Consider the following 25,086-nt stretch of genomic DNA (forward strand, 5'->3'; position numbering starts at 1 on the left):
CAGGGCACGTTCTTTTAGTATTTCTGTGTGCCTTTTCCTTTGTGGGCTTAGTGGAGGGAGTCTCTGCCCTGCGTTGGCTCCCAGGGCGTGAAAACAATGCGCTGTGATAAGGATGGACTTACCAAGTGTTGTGGGAATTGGGAACCACTCGTTTTTCCTGGGGGAGTTGAGGAAGCCTATCCACTGGTGGGGACTTCTGCGCCGAGTTTTGGAGTGATGAGTAAGTAGTCACCAGGTGAGGAGGAAGGGAGAGCATTTTAAAGGGAGGGAACAGCTGGTACAAGGCTTAGAAACATGCAGCGGTTGGAATGAGTTTGGGGAGCAGCAAATAGTTTGGGGTGCAGGAAGGAAGTCGTGAGAGTTCAGGGTCTAAAAGAAAAGTTGGCTAGCTTGTGGAGGATATTTGTTGAAGACAGTGAACTAGTTGATTTAATTTGGATTATTTTAAATGAGTGTTGCTAATTTTTTTTTTTGCTGATAATTTATTTTCTTCTTTTGATGATATTGAAGCTGATATAATTGAAAATATTTACTTTGTTAAACCCAGGTAACATTTTTGACAAGTGCTTTACACAGCGGTGAATGAACTGAACATATTCCTAGGGATTCTTGCAGAAGATTTTTCTAAAGTTACAATTGCTCACAAAATTGTTGACTTTATAAATGTAGTGTACTAATACTGCATTTTGAATGGCTGTTGACAACAGAACTCATGCTCCCCAGTCATACAGAAATTGCCAGATTATATAAAACATCTGAAAAAATGTAGAATGCAAGTGGGTATTTTTAGTTTAGTATATGTGTTTTGTATAGTAAACTGTTTCTTTGGATTGATTCCATGGATTCCAATTCTGTATCAAGTCTTTAGCTCTATGAACATAATTTCCTCCAAATAGCCGTATTGTTGTGATTAATGCTGTGCTAAAGTGGTTATTGTGATATTAACAGGCTTTGTTTAGCAGTTCCTAAATCTTTCTTGGGTTGTGATGCTTCTATACCACTGAAGGACATTAAGGTTCTTTTCAGACTCATCAATCACAGGTGTCAATCAAGTGGTCCCCTGTCTGGAGGGGAACAGCCCATCCCAGAGAAAAATAAAAACTCCAGACCCCCCCCCCCCCCAAACAAAGGGCCTTGAGCCGCTCTTCTTGGTGCTCAGTCCATTCCTAATTCTTTGGAGTGTACTATCTCTTCTAGTAAACTTTTTTCACTTAAAAAAAAAAAAGATTCTTTTCATGGTGACAGAATGGGAGTAGACTTTGAGTGGTGAGCACACAATGTAATATTCAGATGATGTATTATACAATTGTACAACTGAAACTTATATAATCTTATTAACCACTGTCGTAAATTTAATTTAAAAAAGATTCTTTTGGCTTGTTTTCACCCTTATCACCTCAAGGGCTAAACTGTTTAAATTGCAACAGAAACATTTGACCCAATTGATTGAACACTGGATACTTGAGAAAATAAACCTGTTACTGTTTCTGTTGTAAAAGCTTATCTTTTAGGTATGTGGTATTTGTGATATAAATAGTAGTGGAATTGCTTAGTCTTGATAAACTTTTGTCAATAGTTGAAAAAATGGTTACGCCTTCAGAGTAGAAGGCTTGAGTGAAATACATTAGAACATATTTTATGGGATTTGGTTTAGCAGAAGAAAACAATGAAAAGCAGATTAAGCTGGTCATTTATGATGAAAAGTATCTAAAAGGTGAAATGGAGAATGGTTAAACATCAAGTGTTGTATTACAACTGCTCTGATGCTAGTTGCTTTTAGTTTAAAACATGCCATTTGTGAAATTCAAAGTAGGTGATTTGCTCTGAAGATTAAACAACTTGGAAGTTAAGTTTGACTTTTCCAGAAGCACTAGATTACTCATTAAATGGAAAATATAATTAATAACTTCAAATTACTATTTCAAGTAGTCTGTTAGTAGTAGATGTATTATTCTACAACATTTTAATTTCAGATAAAACTTTGTTGGTATTCTGCCTAAAAACAGAAAAATGCTACATGAGGGAGTGCTTTTGTTTGCATGTTAGGAACATAATAGGCCATACATAATAATTCTGGTCTTGGGAGGAGCTTGTTAGCCAAACAGCATGCCTCAATGTTGACTTGCAGAGGAGAATTTTAAATATTGCCTTTGAAAGGCAGTGGACTAATGTGACAGTAGGGGGTTTATGAAACCACAAAATCATGCTTTGACTTGAAAAGGTTTTTTGTTTTTTAAATTGTGTAGAACATGGAAGTTTGATTTCAAAACAAATGGCTGTAGTTGGAAAATTGCTCACCTTGACTAAATTAATTGGAAATCAAGGAACACTGGGCTCATTTAGAATGAGGTTGTTCAGGATTTAGGTTGTCTTATTTTGTGTGTATTATTTGTGTTCATGGATGTGTATGGGTGGATAAGAACTATTGAATAAACTGAGTAGGTTTAAAATGTAATACTAGATATTTGTGTTACAATTCAGTTAGTATTTTGTATATAGGGCTAAACTACCTTGTCTATAATCTTCATGATAGTAATGGCTGGGTATTTTATTCTTGTTTTAAAAGTTGTGAATAAAAATTCCTTAATAATGTGTAAAGTTTTCATCTTGATTTTACAGTAATTGAGTCTTCTGTTCCCTCATCTCTCCCAAAATACTTGTGTAGCTTTCAATGATTTTAGTATTTAACTTCAGATTTGTTAGCCTTTCTTCTAAAATTACTCCTAGAACCTCAGTTTAACCAAGGAAAACGTCAAGTGAATGTTGTTTTTTTGTTACTGGTTTTTTGTTACTGGCCCAGGCTATCTGAAGTCTCTTTGGCAAATCACAAAGTGTGTTAATTGCTTCACATTCCAGTGTACATAGTTTTTCTTGAGGAACACTTGACACATAGTTTTATTTTTAGACCAGATTCTAAGGGATTTTACTGGGTGGGGATTAACAATCCTACTACTAGTTTAGAATTTTGAAACCATTGTGATTTAGAGATCGTTTGTATTTTTGGTTAATAAATGGGAAGCAGCAGGCAATGAATGGCAGGCAGTCAGTGTTTTAGGGTAACCCAATATGTCTAATTGCTTCTGAGGACCTTGTGGACTCCACCAGTGTCATCTCTTTCTACTTGTTGCATTTCATTTGCTGTCGTTTAATAGCGAGAGTAAGTACATCTTTCCTGTTTTAGTCAAGATGTTCTTTCCTATTTTCTTCCAGTCAGCTATGGAAAGCAAAAGTGGTCTGATGTCTTTGAAGCTAGTTAATACTAGGTATCACATTTGGTCAAAGTGTTTACCTTTCCATCCACGTACATTTCTGATGGATGAGTCAGGCTACTTAATGTTTAACTATGTTAATATATCTTTAAAATGATGAGTTTTTATTCTTAAAATGAGTACTTTGGAGGCATCCTTTTCAGCCTCGAATAGCTTTTAATATCTGTCCTTTACCTAGGTTTGGAATAGATGAAATCGGGAGTTTTCCTGTGACTGGTTTTCTGTGGCAAATCTCATTAGGAAGCTCAGAGTTTCTGTGAGAGGCATTTCCCTGGATCCAGACAGATGGTTCAGACTGAAAGGAGCTCTCTCTCATTTGCATTTAACGAAGTTTACTTACAATACGAAAAACCGGAAAGAGTTCAAATGTTCAACAATAATAAAATGATTACATAAACTGGTACAGCCACTTGATGGGGCACTATGCTTTTCATTAAATATGGCATATATGAAGCGTTTATGACATGGAAAATGCTTAACACAGAATTACGTATCCGGAAGGCTCACAGTAGTATATAAAAACTTAATACAGTAGAATATTATTTAGTAATAAAAAGAAGTGATATACTGATACGTTTTTCAACGTGTAAACCATACAAACATGTTAAATGAAAGAATCCAGTCAGAAAAGACCATATATTTTATGATTCCATTCACGTGAAATGTCCAGAATAGGCAATTCTACAGAGACAGTTAGATTACTGGTTGCCCGGGGAGGGCGGAGGCAGTGGGGAATAGGCAGTGACTGATAGAGGTTTCTTTTTGGGGTGATGAAAATGTTCTAAAATTGATTGTGGAGATGGATGCACCACTCTGAATAGAATGAAAGCTATTGAATTGTACACTTTAGATGCGTGAGTTGTATGGTATGTGAATTATATATCTTAAGCTGTTACAATTCCAAACCTACACATAGGAAGAAAATACATGTAGATGTGAGCAATGGTTGTTAAACAGTAGAAATAAGGATAATGTTCCTTTTTATACTTTCCAATTTCTCTGAAGATATATATATATATTGCTTTTATAATAGAAAAGTACATTTAATAAAGATAAGTCAATCCAGTTCATGGCATGGGCCCTTATGTCATTTAAAGCATTCAGTCACTATCAGATTACGTTGACAACTTTATTTTTGAACTACTTTCAACTATTTTCTACTTCCTTCAGATTAGTTCAGGCTTTTATTACTATTTGCCTTGACTCTTAGAACCTCTGAACTGAGCTCCTTTTTCTTATTTCTTTCCATGCCAGTGCATTCTCCACATTACTGCCATATTTACTTTCTTTATGTGCAGATTCTTAAAAATTAAACTTTATTAATTTTTTGAATAGCTAATACATTCACCTGCTACAAAGTTAAAAGGATACAGAAAGTAATGGTGTGCAGAGTAATTCTACCTTCCTCTTTGTTCCCCAGCTACCCAGCTTTCTTTCATGGAGGGGAATATGTTTTGGGGTTCTTATGTATCCTTTCTGTGATGATACAGGAATATTCAAGTGCAGATGTGATGGCCTTACTTCCTTTGCAAATCTTCCAATAGTCTCCTCCATTGCCTGTGAGACTAAGCATACAGTTCTTTTATGTCTTATTAACATGAATTTCTCTTTACTGGAGTTCAAAAACCATTTTTTTAGCATTTAATAGGTGCAGGCTACTGTGCTTGGTGCAGGGTGAATAAGGCAAGTTCCTGCCTTCAGTGACCTTATCTAATGAAGAGAGATTGGCCTGATTTCCTCACTTTTATCTGTTCCTCTTTTAAGAGCCATTTTGAACACCATCTTGTAAATATCATTTCCTGATCTTTTTCTCTCTTATTGTTGTTTCCTTCCTTGAGCCTTGTCTTCTACCCTTTGCATTTATTTTTCTTATGGCCTTTATCATATGGTCATTTGTGAGTTTACCATTCCATTAGATTATAAGCTCAAATTAATGCTTCAAACTCAATGTGCAATTCCTTATTTATTGATATTTGTGAAAAAAATTTTCATTTTGAGAGCCTGAAGGACCAGCCCCTGTGCTTTGGTGAAAGTGTTGCTTCTAGATTCCAACACTTAATACTAGTTTTTATGCGACCCTTTATTTAAATTTAAATGATTTGTGTAAGTACTTTTTTGGTACTGTGCACTGTAGACTTTATATGTATTTATTATGATACATATTTTATTAAATATTTGTTTACCCCCTCTCTTCTTTCCTTAGAGGACTATATCTTAATCACCTTTGAATACCCAGAGTTCAGCACAGTGGCATAGCTCCTGATTGCAGCTCAATTTGTTGAATGTAAGGTGCTAAATAATGTTTATTGAATTGTTTTTGTATAGATGTCTTACATCTCTAGGTAGACTTAAGCTCCTTAAAAGTGGGGCATGTCTTACTCTTGTTTATAAATCTCCAGTTCTTAAAACTTTGTTTTGATTATGTAACAAATATTAATTGAATGATTGGAGATTCAGAGGTTAATCACCTGTGGATTTAGTAGTTCCTTACTACCGCCCGTCATTTACACACAAATGCTTACAATTAAGTGGATATACTTACTAAACTCAGACTCCAAACTTTGTAATTTAGGACATCTCTTGAAAGAGTTACTTTGCTTAACTTCCCCCTCTTGGGCATTATCTGTAGAATGCTCTGGGTTCTTCCTGGCAGCTCCTTGAAGACTTTTGCCTGGTGTAGCAGCTCCTGACTCGTTGGCCCAAGCTGCTGTCTATTTCCTTCTGCATTCATGGGCTTTATACATGGAAGAAGGTTGTAACCAGAGAGAATGAGTGGGTAAGTGATACTCTTCTACATTCCTTGACTTTAGTCTGGACTGGAATTAGAGTGGGATTGTGAATTGTGAGAGAAGAGATCATAACCTTCATGATAAGTATTTATCTAGCTGTTTGACATTGCAGAGTGGGCCCCTAAGGGTTTTTTATATTTATAGGGTGGTGATGGTGGTAAACTATACATAACATAAAATTTACCATTTTAACTATATTTATGTGGACTATGCAGTGGCATTTAGTACATTCACAACATTGTGCAACCATCACCACTATGTCCAGAACTTTTTCACAATCCCAAACAGCACTCCGGACCCATTAAACAATAACTCCCCATTCCTCCCTACCCCCAGCCTCTGGTAAACTGTTCTATGTTCTTTCTATGAATTTGCCTATTCCAAGTACTTCATATAAGGGAAATCACACAGTATTTGTAATTTTGTGTCTGGCTTATTTCACTTAGTGTGTTTTGAAGGATCATCATGTTGTATCATGTATCAGAATCTCATTCCTTTTTATGGTTGAATAATATTTGTGTGTGTGTTTATCCATTCATCTGTTGATGGCCTTTTGGGTTGTTTCCTCCTTTTGGCTGTTGTGAGCAATGCTGCTGTGAACATCAGTTTACAAGTGTCTTTAGTTTTTGCTTTCCTTGGAGTATATGTCTGGGAGTGGAATTGCTGGGTTGTATGTTGCTCTTTTTAAACTTTTGAGGAACCGCCAAATGGTTGTCATAGCAACTGCAACGTTTTACATTCCCACCAGCAATGCATGAAGGTTCCAATTGCACCACATCCTTGCCAACACTTGTTATTTTCTGTGTGTGTTTTTTTTTTTTTTTTTTAATGATAGCTGTCCTAATGGATATGACGTGGCCCTGGGCCTTTTCTTTCTGCTAATTATTAATAGATCTAATAGGTAAATCAGAAGCTTAGATTCTGATCTTAGGGACTTTTTTCTCCCATATAAATGTATTTGTATATAATGTTCTTCAAAGAGATAAATTAATCAGAATTAATGATTCATCTTTTTTGAAAAGAATGTTTTTTTTAATTGTATAAGCTGGTACATGTAGTTGTAGTTACCATTCTTTATACCCCCATACCGTCTTAATCTAAAATGTATTCAGTCATGGTGAAAGATGATTTCAGTTAATCCTGGTTGATAAGATATATTAACTGAAAAAAGTAGGACACTAAAATATATACAAGAAGATCCCATTTTTATAAAGAAAAATATAAGTATATGTGCAAAAAAAGACTATATGTATGTCCACAAATGTTGGCAAAAACCATTTATAGGTTATTTATTTTTTGTATATTTTTCCATGTTTTTCAGTACCCCCAACATGTATTCTACAATCAGTCAATGTATCTTTTTAAAGATTAGTTGATTGGGAAATATAAATTATTGCTAAAACCTATATATGTGTATATGACATCTGTATGGGATTATGAGCATGGAGAAAAACACTGAAGAATATTAGGCTTTTAACATAGGTTGCTTGCTGGGGTTAGACGGGAGAAGAAAAGAAAGAAGCAAAGAAGGCCTTAAAGAAAAAGACCACTCATTTATATATCGTTTAGGTGCTATAGGAAAAAATAAAGCAGGGCAAAAGTTTTAGAGGTTACTGAGGATGGGGACAGGTTGGTTGCTGTTTAAAATAGCGGTTTGTAAAGTCATTAAATAGGAAGATTTAAAGTAAGAGGAAAACAAAGTTGTGTAAAAACAGCTGTACTATTCATCGTCAGGTGTATTTCTTTGTAGGCTTTTCCTCTACTCTCATTCCCTGGAAAAATACATTTTAGCTTTTGTTTTACCTATGCATCTATCTGTTGAAATGCTATCCCTTCTATTAGGTTGGTGCACAAGTTAATTGCGGTTTAAAAGGTTAAAAATAATTGCAAAAACCACAATTACTTTTGCACTAACCCAATAGTTCAGATACTACAGTGAAATCATCCTTGATTGCCCACCTCTTCCTTCACTCAAGCTATAAGTGACCTTTCCACACTGAATTCTCGTAGCAGTTTTCTTAAGAAATTGCACCCCACCCCTGCAAAAAAAAAAAAAAATTGCCACCACATTTTGTTGTAGGGCTGCTTGTCATCCTGAAAACCTTTAGCACAGTGCTTAGCATGGTCTTTGGTAAATGATGATGGTTTTTTCCTTCTACTTTAAAACCTCCTGGAAGGCAAGGGCCATGTCTTTCTGAACTTTATATTTTTCAAAGCAGCCAGCAGTTGAAACTAGTTTTCTTAGGAACTATTGAATGAGTATTGCTCCTTTTTCTTCTTTTCCTCTCAGTTCTATGCCAGGTTGCAATACATAGAGAAGCATTCTGGTTCTTTATATATCAGTGTTTTCATGTGATAGGTAGTGGATTCACTTATTTTATATTTCAGGTCTTTTTGAGGAAGGCTAATGCTGTTTTTTAAATCACTTGTTGATTTTGCAAGGTTTGCCACTAAAATTCATGCTTTTTATGTGGAACAGAAATCAATGGTACAAGGTTAAGTCAGAGTTTCCAGGTATTAACTTAGCAGGATGAGATATCTGGGTGATTTTTTTTGTTTCCCTTCCTTCCCCTTTCACTATGTAACCTTTTTTATTTTTCTTTATCATTACCTGGCCATCAGTGTGATCATCTCTAAAGCACATTTTATTTGTGCACTGTATATTTTGTGTCAGTGATATGCTTTGTAAATGTTCATTTTAAATTAGCAGTTGCTGCCTAGATGAGAAAAAAATGACTGATTTGGAGATGAAAAGTAAAACTTGGATTTTGAGTTCAGACAAAGTGACTTAAAATGAATATATAAAAATAATGAAAAACTAATTCGTGACGAAAGTTAAAAATGAAATTGGCTCCAGACGTCTTTCACTGTGGAACTGATAGGTTTAACATAATTGTTTTGAACTAGCATTTTAAACTTGTATTTTAAAATTAATTACCTTTTTAAAAAGTTAGAATCCTTTCTAAACTTGGGCAGCCCCTGCTTGCTAATTTTTTAGAAGGGTAGAGTGTCACATTTCTTCATGTGCGTTTATGCTGGCCAGTCATCTGATGCAGTTACCAGTTTGTGGTCAGAAATTGAGAAAGAGGAGTGAGGAAACTCAAAATATTGACACACATACCACCTTGCAGTGTCAGAGTGCCCTTTTGGACTGGTTGGGAAACTGTAGCCTAAGCCTTTTCCAAACTAGACATATTGTTTTTTAGCTTGAATGAGACGTGTTTGATTTTTAAGTGTTTGAGCATGTCTGTTTAACAGAACTTTTCATGTATGAGGGTGATTTTTTTCTAGAGTTGTGTGACCAATTGAATTAAAAAAAAAAAAAAAAGGAATGAACAAAGCACCTATTTCCTAAAGAAAATTGTGGTAATCTTGAAAAATTGATCATCTAATCTCTCAGATGGAGAAATAGTAATATGCATGATAACCACATTAAAATATGAGTATTCAACCATGTTTTTGCTGTGCCTCAAAAAACTTTTTTTAATAGTTCAGGAATTTCAGCCACCTTTCCTGACCTGAGTAGAAATACTTTCATTACTCTTTCTTTCTGTAAGGTGATAATGAATAATGTTTTATTGCTTTACATGTGAAAACTCTTCTTTAAATCTTAACTATTTCATTTAGGGATATAGTTTAAAATAATACTTTTAGAAATATTCTTTTAAAATGTTTCTCTTTATCACTAATCAATATTTCATAAACTTCTAGGAAACTTCTTATCACTTAAATATGTGTAAAACGTACCGAGTTTATACAAGCACTTTAGGTGAGATTGTGGGTTCATACTGAAGCCTTTAATCTAAAGCTTGGTGTGATTAGGGGGTACCCGCCTAATGTTTTCTCTTAAACATTTGTCATTTAATGGAGGGAATTCCCTCTTTGGAAAGTTTTCTGTGTTAGTTTTGCCAGTTCTTAAGAGAGTGTTTAAGATGCTTGTAATTTTATATGATAGGTAATACTCTGAAAAGTGAGCTTTTGTGGAAAGATTTCTAAAATGATTGCATTGGCTTTTGTGGTTTTAAAGGTTCATTATACAATTATGTAATCAAAATTGAGTAGACACAAGTCTTTGGAATAGTGTTCTGATCAGAAATGCTATTGGAGTCATTAAAATTTATTTACTTAGTTTATTTTATTGCTACCATTTCTCCTACTCTATACTCCCAATCTATTTTCTAATTTTCTGATTTATCAGAGATACTTACAGTGTTAGAATATTTTAACTAGTTAACTGATTAAAATATAAACTGGCATATACTTCAAAAAATAAAATTGCATACCATATATAGTTAATAGAGCTACTTTTACCTATATTTTAGTTAAAGAACAGTGAAATAGGATATTTTACATTTCTCTTAAGCATTTACTATAAATTGTATAAACATGTGGCATATGTTTTTTTTTTATCTTTGATAAATAATCTTGTCTTATTTTTCCTATCTAGCGAAATAAAAATAAGAAGCTTTTTGAGGAAATAATTGGAGAGAGTTATTTTCCAACAAGTTGTTTTGGTTAATTTTAGGTAATTTAGGAGTGTGTTGATATCATTCACAGGTTCCAAGTTACAGACTAATAGATAAAGCATCTAGAATTGGTCCATGCAGTCTCTGCAGAAGATCTCAGAGAATATGGAGACAGTTTGCAAAGAGCAAATGAATAAGATATTGTATAGCAAATGTTATCCCCTCAAGTAATGTGAGAGCTAAACAAGGTCTTTCACAGTTGATCTGTACTTTGGAACCGGGAGCTTAATTTTTGGAACACAGCAGCATAGTGGTTAAGTGTTTTAGGCTTTGAACTCAGAAGAATTCCTGATTATTATAAAAATAGAACCATCATTGTTTGTAAAACAAATGATAATCGGTAACATTTACTATATCAGGCTAACACTATGTGCTTCCCATATATTATTTAATCCTCACATGTTATAAAACATGCCAAGTATAGGAGAAATACGTACAAGTAAGTCTTAAATTTAGATGTCAGTAAGTAAAAGGCTATTTAAAAATACAGGCATCTTACTTAGTGTGTCATTTATGAGTGTGCCAGACATAGGCTTTTAAAGCTCTTGCTACCAGTTCCACCTCCTCTGCTTGCAAACCAAGGAGAAACTCAGGGCAGCTAGGTAATATTACAACAGAATTTTAATTGAAAGGCAGTGCCTAGGTTATTTTGATGTATAGAAATTCTTTTACATTGACTAATATTCAGAATTAGTGAGGCATGGTTTGTAGTTCAGTCTTCTAATTACATGCAGACTTTATTTTATTTAACCTGTATTACCAACTCTGGGGAGAAAATTTTTTTTTTTTTAAATTTTTTGTTTAAGATTTTGTCCTTTGCTTCCTTTTTGTTTGCATTCTTTTATGATGCCTTTACCCATCACTTTATTTGTTGAATAAGTGAATGAACCTTTCTGAATCACTTCATTTTAGTCTTGTGTATATGGGAAACAGCAGAGTTTTTCTTTCAGTCTAATCTAGAAATATTTTTATTTTATGGATGAATGAAGCCCACTTACAATTATTAATATATCAAATAAGCTGTGTAAATTGGAGATTATTTTGTTAAATATGCTTTTTACATGAGTAGGTCTTTTTTTTTTTTTTTTTAAAGACTTTGTTGGGGAAGGGGAACAGGACTTTATTGGGGAACAGTGTGTATTTTTCCAAGTTGTTGTCCTTTCAATCTTAGTTGTGGAGGGTGCCGTTCAGCTTCAAGTTGTCCTTTCAGTCTTAGTTGTGGAGGGCGCAGCTCAGCTCCAGGTCCAGTTGCCGTTGCTAGTTGCAGGGGGCACAGCCCACCATCCCTTGCGGGAAATTGAACTGGCAACCTTGTGGTTGAGAGCCCGTGCTCCAACTGAGCCATCCAGGAGCTCAGTGGCAGCTCAGGTCAAGGTGCCGTGTTCAATCATTAGTTGCAGGGGGCGCTGCCCACCATCCCTTGCGGGAAATCGAACGGGCAACTTTGTGGTTGGGAGCCCACTGGCCCATGTGGGAATCGAACCTGCAGCCTTCGGAGTTAGGAGCATGGAGCTCCAACCGCCTGAGCCACTGAGCCGGCCCTGGGGAGAAATTTTTGGAATGAGGATAAAAAAGAATGGCTTAAAAGAAATTTATAGAATCTTCATTGTATTTGTCATAAATCCCTATCCATGTACTCCAGATTATAAGAATTAGCTTTCTGAATAAAAGATTATATTTTTGATACACCCTTTATTCTTTATCATTCAATGGATAAGAAAGGAAGGCCAAGTTAGAAAAAGCATTAGGAATACCAGAATAGTGAGTTTAAATTGTTTAGAAGTGAAGTAAACATCTCTTAAATACGAAGAAAAATTAAAGTTATAATGTATAGGACATGATATATATTTTCCTGTCCTCCACATACAGGTCTGATGCATTACTTATAAATAATATTTATTTCAAAGTACCATAATAGTAACAATACATAATTAAATTAGTATGTAATGATACAGCTGTAATTTAATGAGGACTTAATTTTTGTTTTGCTTCTCTTAAATTGTTACTAAACCTTTTGAACTTCATATTTTCTTCATCTAAAAAAGTAGTAGGAATAGTACCTGCTTTAGCCTGTTTACTTTTAACAGTCCTGTGAGACAGTGGTGAGAGCTGTAAAGTTCTGTAAAATTATAAGTTCTCTTGACTGAAGTAAACTTTCTGAAATCAATCTCAATTACACAGAATGCATTGCTACATTCTCAGAAACTAGGTTTTAGGTAGATTGAGTCTCTTAAAACCTCTTGACTCTCTTAGGCAGAAGTTTTAGGACTTTTTGGTTCTTGTACATTGAACTCCTGAAAAGCTTCCTGTGTTAATCAGGATTGCTGTAATTGAGTTTTCTTACCATGGTCCAAAGGAATCTAACCCCATCTTTCAGGAGAGAAGCTGTGTGACTGAAGAATCAATGATAAATATTGAGTGAGTGCTCTAGTATGGGCTTTATCTCCAGAAATTGGTATAGTAGCATTTCCAGTCATCAAACATTTATGCCTCAGATTAAGCTTTAAAGTTTAAAGCATAGGACTCCAATCACTTAAAATTACGCACTAAGTATTGCTAGTTACATTTTCATAATTGTAGTCTTATCAGATTTGACTTGGCCTGAGGCTACTTAATAGCATTCTGTATGTGTGCTGCTCCCTAATAGTTGTGCACCTTAAACATATAATCTTGCTTTCAAAACATTTTAATAGCATTTGGTAAACTCAAAAAGCAAAACAAGATCCTTCTAGGGTCTTTGAAAAGTTTGTCTTCTAATCTATACTTTATTAATCTGGCATTATTTATTCATTTTTAGAAATGCCTCTGAATATAGCAATTCACTGAAATTACTGCTAGAGCTCAGGCACAGTGTGAGAAGGCTGAAATGAATGTGTTGAATTAAAAATGCCTTTATCACAACTCGATGTTCTGGATTTTGAGCATCAGAATAAATTACGGAAGCGTCCTTGGTAAAGATCACTTTGAACAGCTTATTAGGAATTGTACCAGGAGATAACTTGATTTCTTTTAAATTTTTTAACAAGTAAGTTTGCACAAACATAGTGTGGCTTCTATATTTACTACCTTTTCACTTTGTTCCATCCTTAACATGTTTACATACCTGAGTGTTCCTACGTGCTATAACCGGTTTCTCAGCCACATGGTGCTTTGTGTAGATGGGGGCCTGCGGATTGTGGGCACAGTGCTCAGAACTCTGCAGGCTCTCTGGAAATGCAGACAGTACAGCTGTGTGCCTTAGCCAACAGAATGCTTGCGACTGCTTTGCTGATGCCTTGGGGTGGAGTGGTAGGTACTCTGCTCTTAAGGGCGTTTACTTTGTGGCCTGAGGACAGAAGTGCAGCATTATAAATGGGACTTGTACCATGCCGTGCCAATGTGTAGACTTAAAAAAGATAATTCTTGAAAGTGTAAGGAGATGAAAATCACTGGCCTCCTGCTTCTGCTCTCTTCAGAGCTTTCTGCTTAGCATATTGCAAAAAACTCATTGGCTGTAATGGTGCGTGTTGTTCATGGAAACCCTCAGGAATGTATTCCTGGTTTTAAAAAAATAGGACTTTGCTGTAAAAGTTGAGTTTTTCTTAACTATGTATTTTTTAATTATTCAAAAAGAGGTTTGAGAAATTTATGTTGCACCATAGAAATCAGCTCATTAAAGGTGGCCTGTAAAACTTGTTGACATGCAACAGTCCCTTGTTGATCTTCATTGAGAAATTCGCTTCATGGTTTTACTAAAATGGAGAATTATTCTTAGGGCAGCGACATTATGGCCTATGGAGTTTGGCCCATAGCAAATACAGAGAAAGTAGTGACTACTATTCAATCACAGAATCATTTGCAAACATGATGTGAAAATATAGCAGATCTCCCACTATTTAGCTTTTGCACATTCTGGAAATTGCTGGAAACAGTAACAAACTTTTAAACTTGTTTTACTGAATCACTCCTGTTTATCCCTTAATTTTACTGTTACTCCTAATTATTTATTTATTTTACCCCTTAACTATTTACTATTTACTCCTTAATCTTAGGGAATGTCTGGTTGGTTTCATGGTTGACAAATTATGTACACAAGAATATTTTAAATTAACACCCAAGAATCTAAATTATAACTAGCTTTGTTTGGTAGTGCTTAAGAAAGCATTCTTGTTCTGGGACGTGTACCCAAAATATTTGGGAATTATTGTATTTCCTTTAAACTGAATGATTTACGCCTTCCCCCAATATGAAATTCTTCTTTCTACGTATTCTTTTGCATTCTACATCCTTTTGCATTCTTGCATGTTTAAAAACACATTACATTTCTTAGTAGGGGCACTGTGGTTTAAAACCACTTTATTTTCAGCAGTGTATATTTAGGACAAATTGGGTAAATGTGTAGGTGGAAAATGTTTACAGTTTAGTGTGACAGATCAGGTGAACAAGAATGGTGCTTGGTTTTATGAAAAAAAACCCAAAAAACCAACCTATGAAGGGAAATGCCAAACAATACTAGTAAATCAAACTTTGGAAATAACTCCATCATAGTAGAATTCCATAGTGGCTTCAGTTGGGTGTTACCAGGTGGTTTTTGTCTAGAATCTGCCTGATGAGCTGTTATATAGGACTTTACTGACTGCTAGTCAACAATCATATTGTGATTCTGCAGTTGTTAGTGTTCTCATTCTAGGGTGTAGTCCCGCACAGAATGTGGTTCCCAAACGACTGCTGATGAGTTCTGTTAGAACTCAGCACTCACTGGACCCCGATGGCAGCATTTATTACTCAGGAAATGTCTCGAGGACCCATTGTATGCTAGACACCGTTAAAGGTGGTGGAGCTGTAAGGGTGAAATGAGCTCAGCTTCTTGGAGCATCTATCTAGTGGGGAGATAGGCCCTAACCACTGAGCAGGCAGGTAACTAACACAATTTCTAAGTGTTGTATTAGATGGTGTAAAGTATTAATGAAAACCGTAAAGCTGAGTAAAGAGAAAAGAGTGATGGGTAGGGGCAGGAAACACTTGAGCAGGATGGTGCAGGAGGGCCCCTTTGAGGAGTGACATTTGAGTGGAAACAGAAGTGAGCAAGCAGTAAGAAAGCCAGTATGACAGAAATAAAGTGAGCAAGGGAGGAGGGTAGGAAGTAAGGTGGAAAAGGGAGAGAGATAGAGGCCAGGTCATCAGGTAGCCGTGTAGGTCATAAAGAATTTGGGTTTTATTTTGAGAGTAATGGGGAACCGATAGAGGATTTTAGGAGGTGAAGAATGTGACTAGATTTGTGTTTTAAGATGACTCTGTAGAGAATAGATTTACAGGGATTGAGAGTGGGCACAGTGACACTTGGAGTGTAATGTAGGTCAGGAAATGACGGTGGCTTAGGTTAGATTGGCTGGGGTTAGGGTAAAGTGGTGGATTTGGAAGGAGGAACAGGACTTGGTGCGTGAGTACATGTGGTGAGTGAGGGAAAGGAGGGGATCGAGGATGATGCCTTGGTGACCTTGTGCTGATATGCACTGTCACGTTAGCGTCAGTAGTGGGAATAGAGCAGTCACGTAGTTAACGGCCATCGTGGAGTCAGTGCCCACCAGGGGCAGGCATTGAGCTTTGCATTCTTTGTAGTTTTTCATTTACTTCTCGCAACAGCCTCTTAAACATAGTGCTCGTTTCACAGATGAAGAAGTTAAGGCTTCGGTGTGATTTGCCCAGGTCCACACAGCCAGGAAGGTTATTCAACTACAGGTCTCTCTGACTTCAAAGCACACGCTCACTTTATTTAGTCATTTAACAACTACTTGCCAAATATTCTTCTAGGAGTTCAGTTTACAGAGGTTAAAGCCAAGTCACTGCGCTCATGGAGTTTAAAAAAATCTTTATTTTGTATTTTACAAAAGAAATCTTAACCATAACAGTATATGCAGTTTTGTGGTCCAAGTGTGTAGGAGGGCCGTGCTTACCTGAATGTCGGTTGGATTTTTAGTAGTTTTAATCTTCTGGAATATAGCTTTGATCTTGCAAGTAAGCCCATACTAAAGCCTCTTCATTGCTCAGTAAGGTTAGGTCCCTAGGCTCTTTCTCTTCCTGTTGTGCTTCTTTATATACAAACATGATTATCTCTTTTTCTCAAATCCTATTGTCATTAGCACATGCTGAGGAGTAGGGGAGTTAACAGAGGTACTGTATTTTGCCATATGTAATGCGCACTTTTTGTTCCAAATTTGTGAGGGAAAAATAAGGATGTGCATTATGCATGGGTAGTACTAATTCCATATCTATATAAATGTTTTTAATTCTTTTATTTATGTTTATGAGTTAAAAGTGTAACTCTAGAAATAAATAACAATACCCATATGTAAAAGAATACCCTGAAATACGATAATCGGTTGTGTTGAACTTACAACGAACTTGCAGTGACGAAAAGTTCTTGGCCTTCTATGATGTGTAAATATTGTAAATTTTTTTACTGGTACATGAAATTTCTTGTGTTCTGTAATTTGTTACATAAAATTTCTTGTACCATAATATATTAAAAAATAAATACTAAAATTCCTTTACAATACACAAGTACCTAAATGTAAACAAGTAAAATTTTGAATTAAATTAAAAGAAAAGGTTTTTCCCCTGGAAGTTTGGGCCAAAAACGTGGGTGCGCATTATACACGGCAAAATACATTATGTACAATGACAGAAGTGTCTCTGGCAACCCAAGTGTAAAGTGTTTGAAGAATACAAAGGAGACACAGAACTCTGTTGTCTGTTACATTCATTATCATTATTGTTTTTGAAACTTTTCCTCTAAATACTAGAGAAGATTAAATGCCTGAAAGTTCTTTGAAGTCATGTTTTATCTTAAATCTTTGGTTCTTGAATTTTACTTCATAATAGGTATATTATTAAAATATTTAAGCACATTAGTTACCTTAGTAACCCCCTCACTAAGTCTGAGTAAAACTGTTGGATGTAACGAATTATTCCAGAATCTATATTGTCAGTAACCAGAGCTTACTCATTATAGTACTGTGTTTCCCCGAAAATAAGACCTCGCGGGACCATCAGCTCTAATGTGTCTTTTGGAGCAAAAATTAATATAAGACCCGGTATTATATTAATTATGTTATATTATTCTATAATATTGTGTATAATACGCATAATATTGTGTATATTATTCTATATTATAATATTGTGTATTACAATATTATAATATAGTATACTTATAATAGTCTTATATTAACATTTGCTCCAAAAGATGCATTAGAGCTGAGTGTCCGGCTAGGTCTTATTTTCAGGGAAACACGGTATCCAAGATTCTCTATTCAGTTTCTGGGAGTTCTTGAATTCACTGAAGTTCTCAGGAGTGCAAGGTCTCAAGTTAACCTTCATACCCACCACTAAATGATGCTCTGGTTCTGTAAACTTACTAGTGAGTGTAATACACTTCAAAACAAAACAAAACAAAAATGGGTAAGTTCAGCTTCCCACCTGAAGAATTTGTAATAGAGAGAGAAGTTTTACTAATTTTCAGAATTCTTTTTATGTGCCAGACTCTTAGGTACATTACGTACATTATCTTACTCATTCTTCACTGGGATTCAGTAATGTTTGTACTGTCATTATTATTATCTTAATTTTATAGCTGAGGAGCCTGAGCCTGAGGGAGTTTAAACGTAAGTTGTCCAAGTTTAGACAGCCTGTTTATAAGCAGTGAGGTTGGATTTCAAACCCAGTAGTACCTCTCTTCTTACTCATTAAACCATTTTGCTTAAGTAACTGATAGAAAGTGTTCTGTATAGCCCCCAGGATGTAGTAGTCAGTAGTCTTAAGGTTGCTGCTGCTGTTCATTTACTTAGCAAATATTTTTTTTTGAGCAACTACTCTTCATACCTTTAGTTCTTAAGGATAGAAATGTTTTTTCTTAGGACGCTTAGATGCAAGGAACAGAATCCTTTTCAAACTACATTAAATATAATAGTGAATCTTCGATACTGGGGTTTGGGGCAGGAAAAGTTCCAGGATTTATGAGAGAGAGAAACCAGGAATTAGAAAGTTCAGAAACCCAGATAGCTCCTGCCAAATTACTGCATACCTGCCCCTCCCAACAGCTTTATTGAGATATAAATCACGTACCATGGAATTCATCCATTTAAAGTATATACTTCAGTGTTGTTTTTTCTAGTATATTAAGAGTTGTGCAACCATCACTACAATCAATTTTAGAACATTTTCATCACTCCCCAAAAGAAACCCCTTAGCTATAACCCTCCAAACCTTCTACCCACCTAGCCCTAGACAACCACTAATCTACTTTCTATCTCTGTAGACTTGCCTATTTTGGACTTTTATATGAATGGAATCATGTAATATATAAACTTTTGTGAGTGGCTCCTCTCACTTAGCATGTTTTCAAAGTTTAGCCATGTTGTAGCATGTATTATCAGTACATCACTCATTTTTATGAACAAGTAATATTCCATTTCCATTGTTTGGATCTACCACATTTTGTTTATTCACTAGTTGATGGGCATTTGGGGTGTTTCCACTTTGGGCTATTAGGAATAATGCTGCTATGAACATTCTAAGGTCCTAAGGTTCTAATAGCCTGCGAGTCAGCCCTGAAGTCCTGTAATTCCAGTTTGCAGGTACGAGAGAACCCTGATGTTTTTCATGGCTCTGAGCAGGCTTTTGGAGGGTAAAAGAATAATTTTATTAGGTTTTATTTGGAAATATTGAAAGTAACCAGGGGAACCAGAGGATTTTTTTTTTTTTTTTTTTGAGTCCACAAGGGTCCGGAGACTCCAAAGTTGGGAGTAGGACTGATCTAGTCCTACCCACCTCGTTTTTAAGATGAAGCCCCGTAGTCCAGGGAGGTACAGGGGCCTCTCAGCGCCTCCAAATTTAGCATCAGTGACTTTGATAGTATTTTGACCTATAACGATCAACGTGCTATTTTGTTTTAATGACATGGTAGAATTAGGCAACTGTAAACATTCTTTTGAAAAATTTATTGTGGTAAAATATACATAACAAGTTTACCATCTTAACCATTTTTAAGTGTACAGTTGAGTAGCATTAAGTACATTCACACTATTGTAATCATCACCACCATCCATCTCCAGAACCGTTTCATCTTCCCAGACTGAAACTCTACCCGTTTAACTCCCCTCTCCTACTCTCCCTCCTGCCCTTGGCAGCTACCATTCTACTTTGTCTATGAATTTGAACATTTTAGTTGTGTCATATAAGTCATACAATATTTGCCCTTTTGTAACTGGCTTATTTCACTTAGGATAATATCCTTAGGTTCATCTATGTTGTAGCATTATCAGAATCTCCTTTTTTTTAAAAAAAGATTTATTGGGGAATATTGGGGAACAGTGTATCCTTCCAGGGCTCATTAGCTCCAAGTCGTTGTCCTTCAGTCTAGCTGTGGAGGGCGCAGCCCAGCTCCAAGTCCAGTCGCCGTTTTCCATCTTAGTTGTAGAGGGCGCAGCCCACCATCCCATGTGGGAATTGAACTGGCAACCTTGTTGCTGAGAGCTCATGCTCTAACCAACTGAGCCATACGGCCGCCCCTCTGGAAGCCCAGCGGCAGCTCGCTGTCTCCAGTCCCGCTGTGGAGGGCACAGCTCACTGGTTTATGTGGGATTCGAACCGGCAACCCAATTGTTAACAGCTCGCGCTCTTAACAAACTGAGCCATCCGGCTGCCTCAGAATCTCCTTTTCAAGGATGGATAATATTCCCTTCTACATGTATAGCACATTTTGTTGTCAGTTCATTGTTTGTTGGACATTTGGGTTCTTTCCACCTTTTAGCTAATAATGGTGCTATGAACACGGGTGTGCAAATATTTTTTGGGTAACTACTTTCAGTTCTTTGGGGTCTATATCCAGAAGTGGACTTGCTGGATCGTATGGTAATTCTGTTTTTAATATTTTGAGGAACTGCCATATTGTTTGCCATAGTCGTTACACCATTTTACATTCCTCCCAGCAATGCACAAGAGTTCCAATTTCTCCACATTGTTTTTTGTTTGTTTTTTTAATTTTTATTGAGGAATATTGGGGAATATTTTTCCAGGATGTCAAGGTGTTTTTCAATCTAGTCGTGGAGGGCGCAGCTCACTGGCCCATGTGGGACTGGAACCGGCAACCTTGGTGTTAATGAGGACCTCGCTCTAACCACTGCGCCAACCGGCCGCCCACCGGTGGCTCAGCTCCAAGCTCATGCCATTGCTTCTCACTGGTCCAAGTGGGAATTGAACTGGCGACCTTGGTGTTATGAGCAACACACTTGAACCACTGAGCAAACCGGCCGCCTCATTTCTCCACATTCTTGCCAACACTTCTTTTCTTTTTTGATAACAGTCACCTAATGGGAGTGAAGTGATATCATTGTGGTTTTTATTTTCATTTCCCTGATGATTAGTGTGATGTTGAGCACCTTTTCATGTTCTTACTAACTGTTTCTATGTCTTTGGAAAAATGGAGATCAAATACTTTTTCTATTTTTAGGAAAAGTATTTTCCTAAAATACTTTGTCTTTTTTATTAAGAGTTCTTTTTTCTGTATTCTGTAGAATACATTCTAGATGGAAGTCCCTTATCAGATATATAATTTGCAAATATTTCCTCCCATTCTTTAGTTGTGTTTTTACTTTCTTGATGGTGTCATTTGAAGCACAAAATGCTTTAATTTTGATGAAGTCCAATTTATGGTTTTTTTTCTTTTGTTGCTTGTTGTGCTTTTGGTGTTATTAAGAAGCCACTGCCAAATTCAAGATGATGAAGATTTACTCCAGTGTTTTCTTTTAAATGTTTTATAGTTTTTTTAGTTTTAGCTCTTACATTTGGGTCTTGATCCATTGGGTTAATTTTTGTATATGCTGTGAAGTAGGGGTCCAACTTCATTCTTTTGCATGTGTGTATCCAGTTGTCTCAGCAGATGTTCCTTTGATACCACCAGACGTTATGGGTATCTCAGGTTTCATGATTATTTTATGTCCTTCAGTCATTGAGGCATTTCAGTTAGTGTCCAAGCAGGCTAATAGTCTCTCAAATGGTGTGTATTGGTTGACAGCATCTTGGAATTTTCATGTATAAAATCGTAGTGGTCACTGCTGGGAGGCGCTCGTGGGCTTTTGCCATAAGCTTCAGTCTGTGTGAGGACAGAGTGACAGACACTTCCAAAATCATATTTGAGCAGGGATCATAAGGGCCCGAAGGCACTAAGGGAGATACTACTACCTTTTGTAGTTCAGACATGGCCTGCTTTTGTTCAGGTCCCCACTCAAATATAGCGTCCTTTCTGGTAGTCTTATAGATGAGAGCTAGCAGTATTCCCAGATGTGGAATATTCATTCTCCAAAATCCAAATAAACCAACCAAATACTGTTCTTCTTGTTTAGTCCTAGGGGTGGGCAGCGACAACAGTTTATTTTTAGTTGATTGTGGAGTATCCCGAATGGCTCCAGCTCAGGTCATTCCTAAGAATTTTACTGCGTGGCTCTTTGCTGGATTTATTAACCAGCCTGCTTTGTCATGTGCGTCACCATTGCATTCAGATCAGTCCTAGTGTGCACTTTGGTTTCTAATATCATAATGTCATCAATATGGTGTATTATTACACTTGAGATCTGCATCAAGTTCAAATCCCTTCTGACCAAATTATGACAATAAGCTGGTGAGTTCAGATAACCCTATGGCAGCATAGTAAAAATAAATCGGGGTCCTTCCCAAGTGAAGGCAAATTGTGGTTGGCTCTTTTCCAAGATTGAGATGGAGAAGCATTTGCAAGGTCCGACACTGAGTACCAGCTTCCTTTAGCCTTCTGTATTTTCTGTGTGGTCGGGACCATGTCCAGAACTGCTGAGGCGATGGGCAGGACAACTTATTTAAGCCTCAAGAGTCTACTGTTAGTCTCCATGAGCCATCTGCCTTTTTCACAGGCTACACAGAGCTATTTACTAAGCAAAGTCATTGGTTGCAGCCCTCCAGCTTCTAGCGTATCATTAATTAAAGTGGTAATCTCTTTTTATTCACCAGATATTCTGTATTGCTTTAAGTTAACCACCTGTGTGGGCTCCGGCAGTTCTAGGGGTTCCCATTTAGCATACCCAATTAAAATGGGCCTGAGGGCAGACTTACATACCTTCTGTTTTACAATATTATTAGGTTGGGAAGCAATCCCCAGTCAGTCATAATATCTATCCCAATAATGCATTTAGGTATGGGAGACGGGACCACCTCACACAAAATCTGTTCAAATCCCCCAATTTTCCAATAAACTTTTAATTCCATAAATTCTTACATTACTAATGTAACTTCATCAAGAGGTTTTGGTTTTACAGTGCATTGCGCCTCTGTATCATGGAGTCTCAGAAAAGTTTCTTCTCCCTCTGGCCATTTTACCTACTATGTTGCCCCGAAAATAAGACCTAGCCGGACCGTCATCTCTAACGCATCTTTTGGAGCAAAAATTAATGTAAGACCTGGTTCTAATATAAGACTGAGTCTTTATAATATAATATAATATAGTATAATGTAATTAATATAATATAATATAATATATAATACCTGGTCTTATTTTAATATAAGACTGGGTCTTATATTAATTTTTGTGCCAAAAGATGCATTAGAGCTGATGGTCTGGCTAGGTCTTATTTTCGGGGAAACAGGGTGAATATGTGCATATGGCCTTGGGTCCCTGGCTGCGGAGGGGAAAGAAGACCCTGGCCTTGATTAATCTTCCTGACCATCTCCCTAGGGGATTCCTAATCAGATTCCTCATCTTACTGAGGTAAATAGAGTGGACTTGTTTGGGTCCTTTTAATGTTGGGGGACCAACAGAGGATCCCATCGGTCCTCCCAGTCTCTGGTCATGCTGCATCTACACCTTTGTTTCAGCTCCGGCATGTCTGCTTTATTCATTTCAGTTTTCAGTAACCATCTGAAGACTTCCACTCTGAGGGCTCTGTCAGTGGTTTTGAGTTTGAAATCTGTTCTTTTTTTTATTAAAAAGGGAGATTAGGAAGTATTAATTAAAGATGCCAGACTGAGACCTTTTCCTTATCATAATCTTTAACTGATTGATTCAGTGTTATTTGATGTCTTGTTCTCAAATCTCCTAATCGTTTTGTAAACCATGAATAATATATGGGCCCATGCTTTGGGAAATTCTGTGCTGCTAGACTATTCGTGTTGTTCAACCACCTAGAATATCTCAAGAGCCAGCACAGTTCTTACATCCCCCTCTACAAGGAAGAGTGTCATTAAAGGTATATATAGGATCATGAAAAACTTTTAAAATGTGAGCTGTTTCCTTTTCTTCCTGTTCTCCCTCTCCTCCCTTCCTTTCTGAAGAAAAGAAAAAGCCATCACATAGGTGAGTATTATTGGTGGTAGTTTCAGATTGCTAGAAAGGGCCACAATATTACGGATTCTTGTCCCTGATGCCCACTTCTCATCTAAGTATTTCCCTTCCCTGGCATCCTGGGGATTTTGTTTTCTTCTTTCCTGTGTTAATGCCCTATTCTCTATATTCCAAGTCTTTCTCTTTCTTGATTTACTCTTATTCATGTAACAAATTCCCTGAGAAAGAGATCATGAAGGGTAAAATTTTTCTAACTATGAATGTCAGAAAATATCTCCCTACTACCTTCATTAACAGTTTTACTGATTAATCTAAGTTGGAGACAATTTTCCTTCAGAATTTGGAAGGCTTTGCTCCATTCTAGCTTCCAGTATTGAGAAATTTAAGTCACTCTGATTCCTGGTCCTCAGTATTTTTTTCTTTAGAATTTTCTGGTCCTCCATTATTAGAAAATTTAATGTTATAAGCATTCGATGGGCTGTGTTAACTCTAGTTAATCTGACAGCTCAAATCAACCAGTTGGGTTCTTCACATGTTAGAGGCTTTCCTAAAATGTCTGCTAATCCATGGCAGTCTGCTTGTTTTTAAGAGGATAAAATTAAATAGCTGATTAGAATCTCTCAGTGCTTGGGTTAAGCTCAACTTTGAGCTTCATTGTAAAGTAGGAGAACTTATGTCAGTTTCTTTGAGCCTGGTTGCCCAGCTGTGGAAGAAAGAGGCTGTTGGTCTCTGCATTCAAACATTCAGTTAGCATAGTTTTTAGAATGGCATCCATGCTCTAAACTGTACCCTAGAGACCTTCTTTTAAAATGTTTTTATTTGGGAGTATTGGGGAACAGTATGTTTTTCCAGGACCCATCAGCTCCAGGTCAAGTCGTTGTTTTCAATCTAGTTGTGGAGGGCACAACTCACTGGCCCATGTGGGAATCAGACCGGCGACTTTGGTGTTATAAGCACTGTGCTCTAACCACTGAGCCAACCGGGCACCCCTAGAGACCTTCTGTTTTACCTTTTCAGAAATAAAAGGTATTGGGCCTTCTTATTAGAAGCATTTCAGAGAGCTCTTGGGAACTAGGCTGCTGAGTTATACTTTTCTTTGAAGGAGTATAAAAAACACAAAATTATCTCACTCAATACATAATCTGATGGAGAGCTGTCTG

The 25,086-nt window shown here is 36.5% G+C and overlaps 1 protein-coding gene across 3 annotated transcripts in view; it reads left to right on the plus strand.

The window, feature by feature from the left end:
• RAF1 (Raf-1 proto-oncogene, serine/threonine kinase) overlaps positions 1–25,086 on the plus strand; it is a 61,141-nt gene that overhangs the window by 984 nt on the left and 35,071 nt on the right. The window contains exon 1 of one of the 3 annotated variants that reach the window (XM_033133132.1): positions 5,917–6,045. The exons of the other annotated variants lie outside the window; for them this stretch is intronic. The gene's annotated coding sequence lies outside the window, so the exon portion shown is untranslated. Of the gene's footprint in view, positions 1–5,916; positions 6,046–25,086 lie in introns of those variants that run through there. 3 annotated transcript variants of the gene reach the window in all.

This window comes from Rhinolophus ferrumequinum, chromosome 17 (genome assembly GCF_004115265.2).
Source record: "Rhinolophus ferrumequinum isolate MPI-CBG mRhiFer1 chromosome 17, mRhiFer1_v1.p, whole genome shotgun sequence".
NCBI lineage: Eukaryota > Metazoa > Chordata > Mammalia > Chiroptera > Rhinolophidae > Rhinolophus > Rhinolophus ferrumequinum.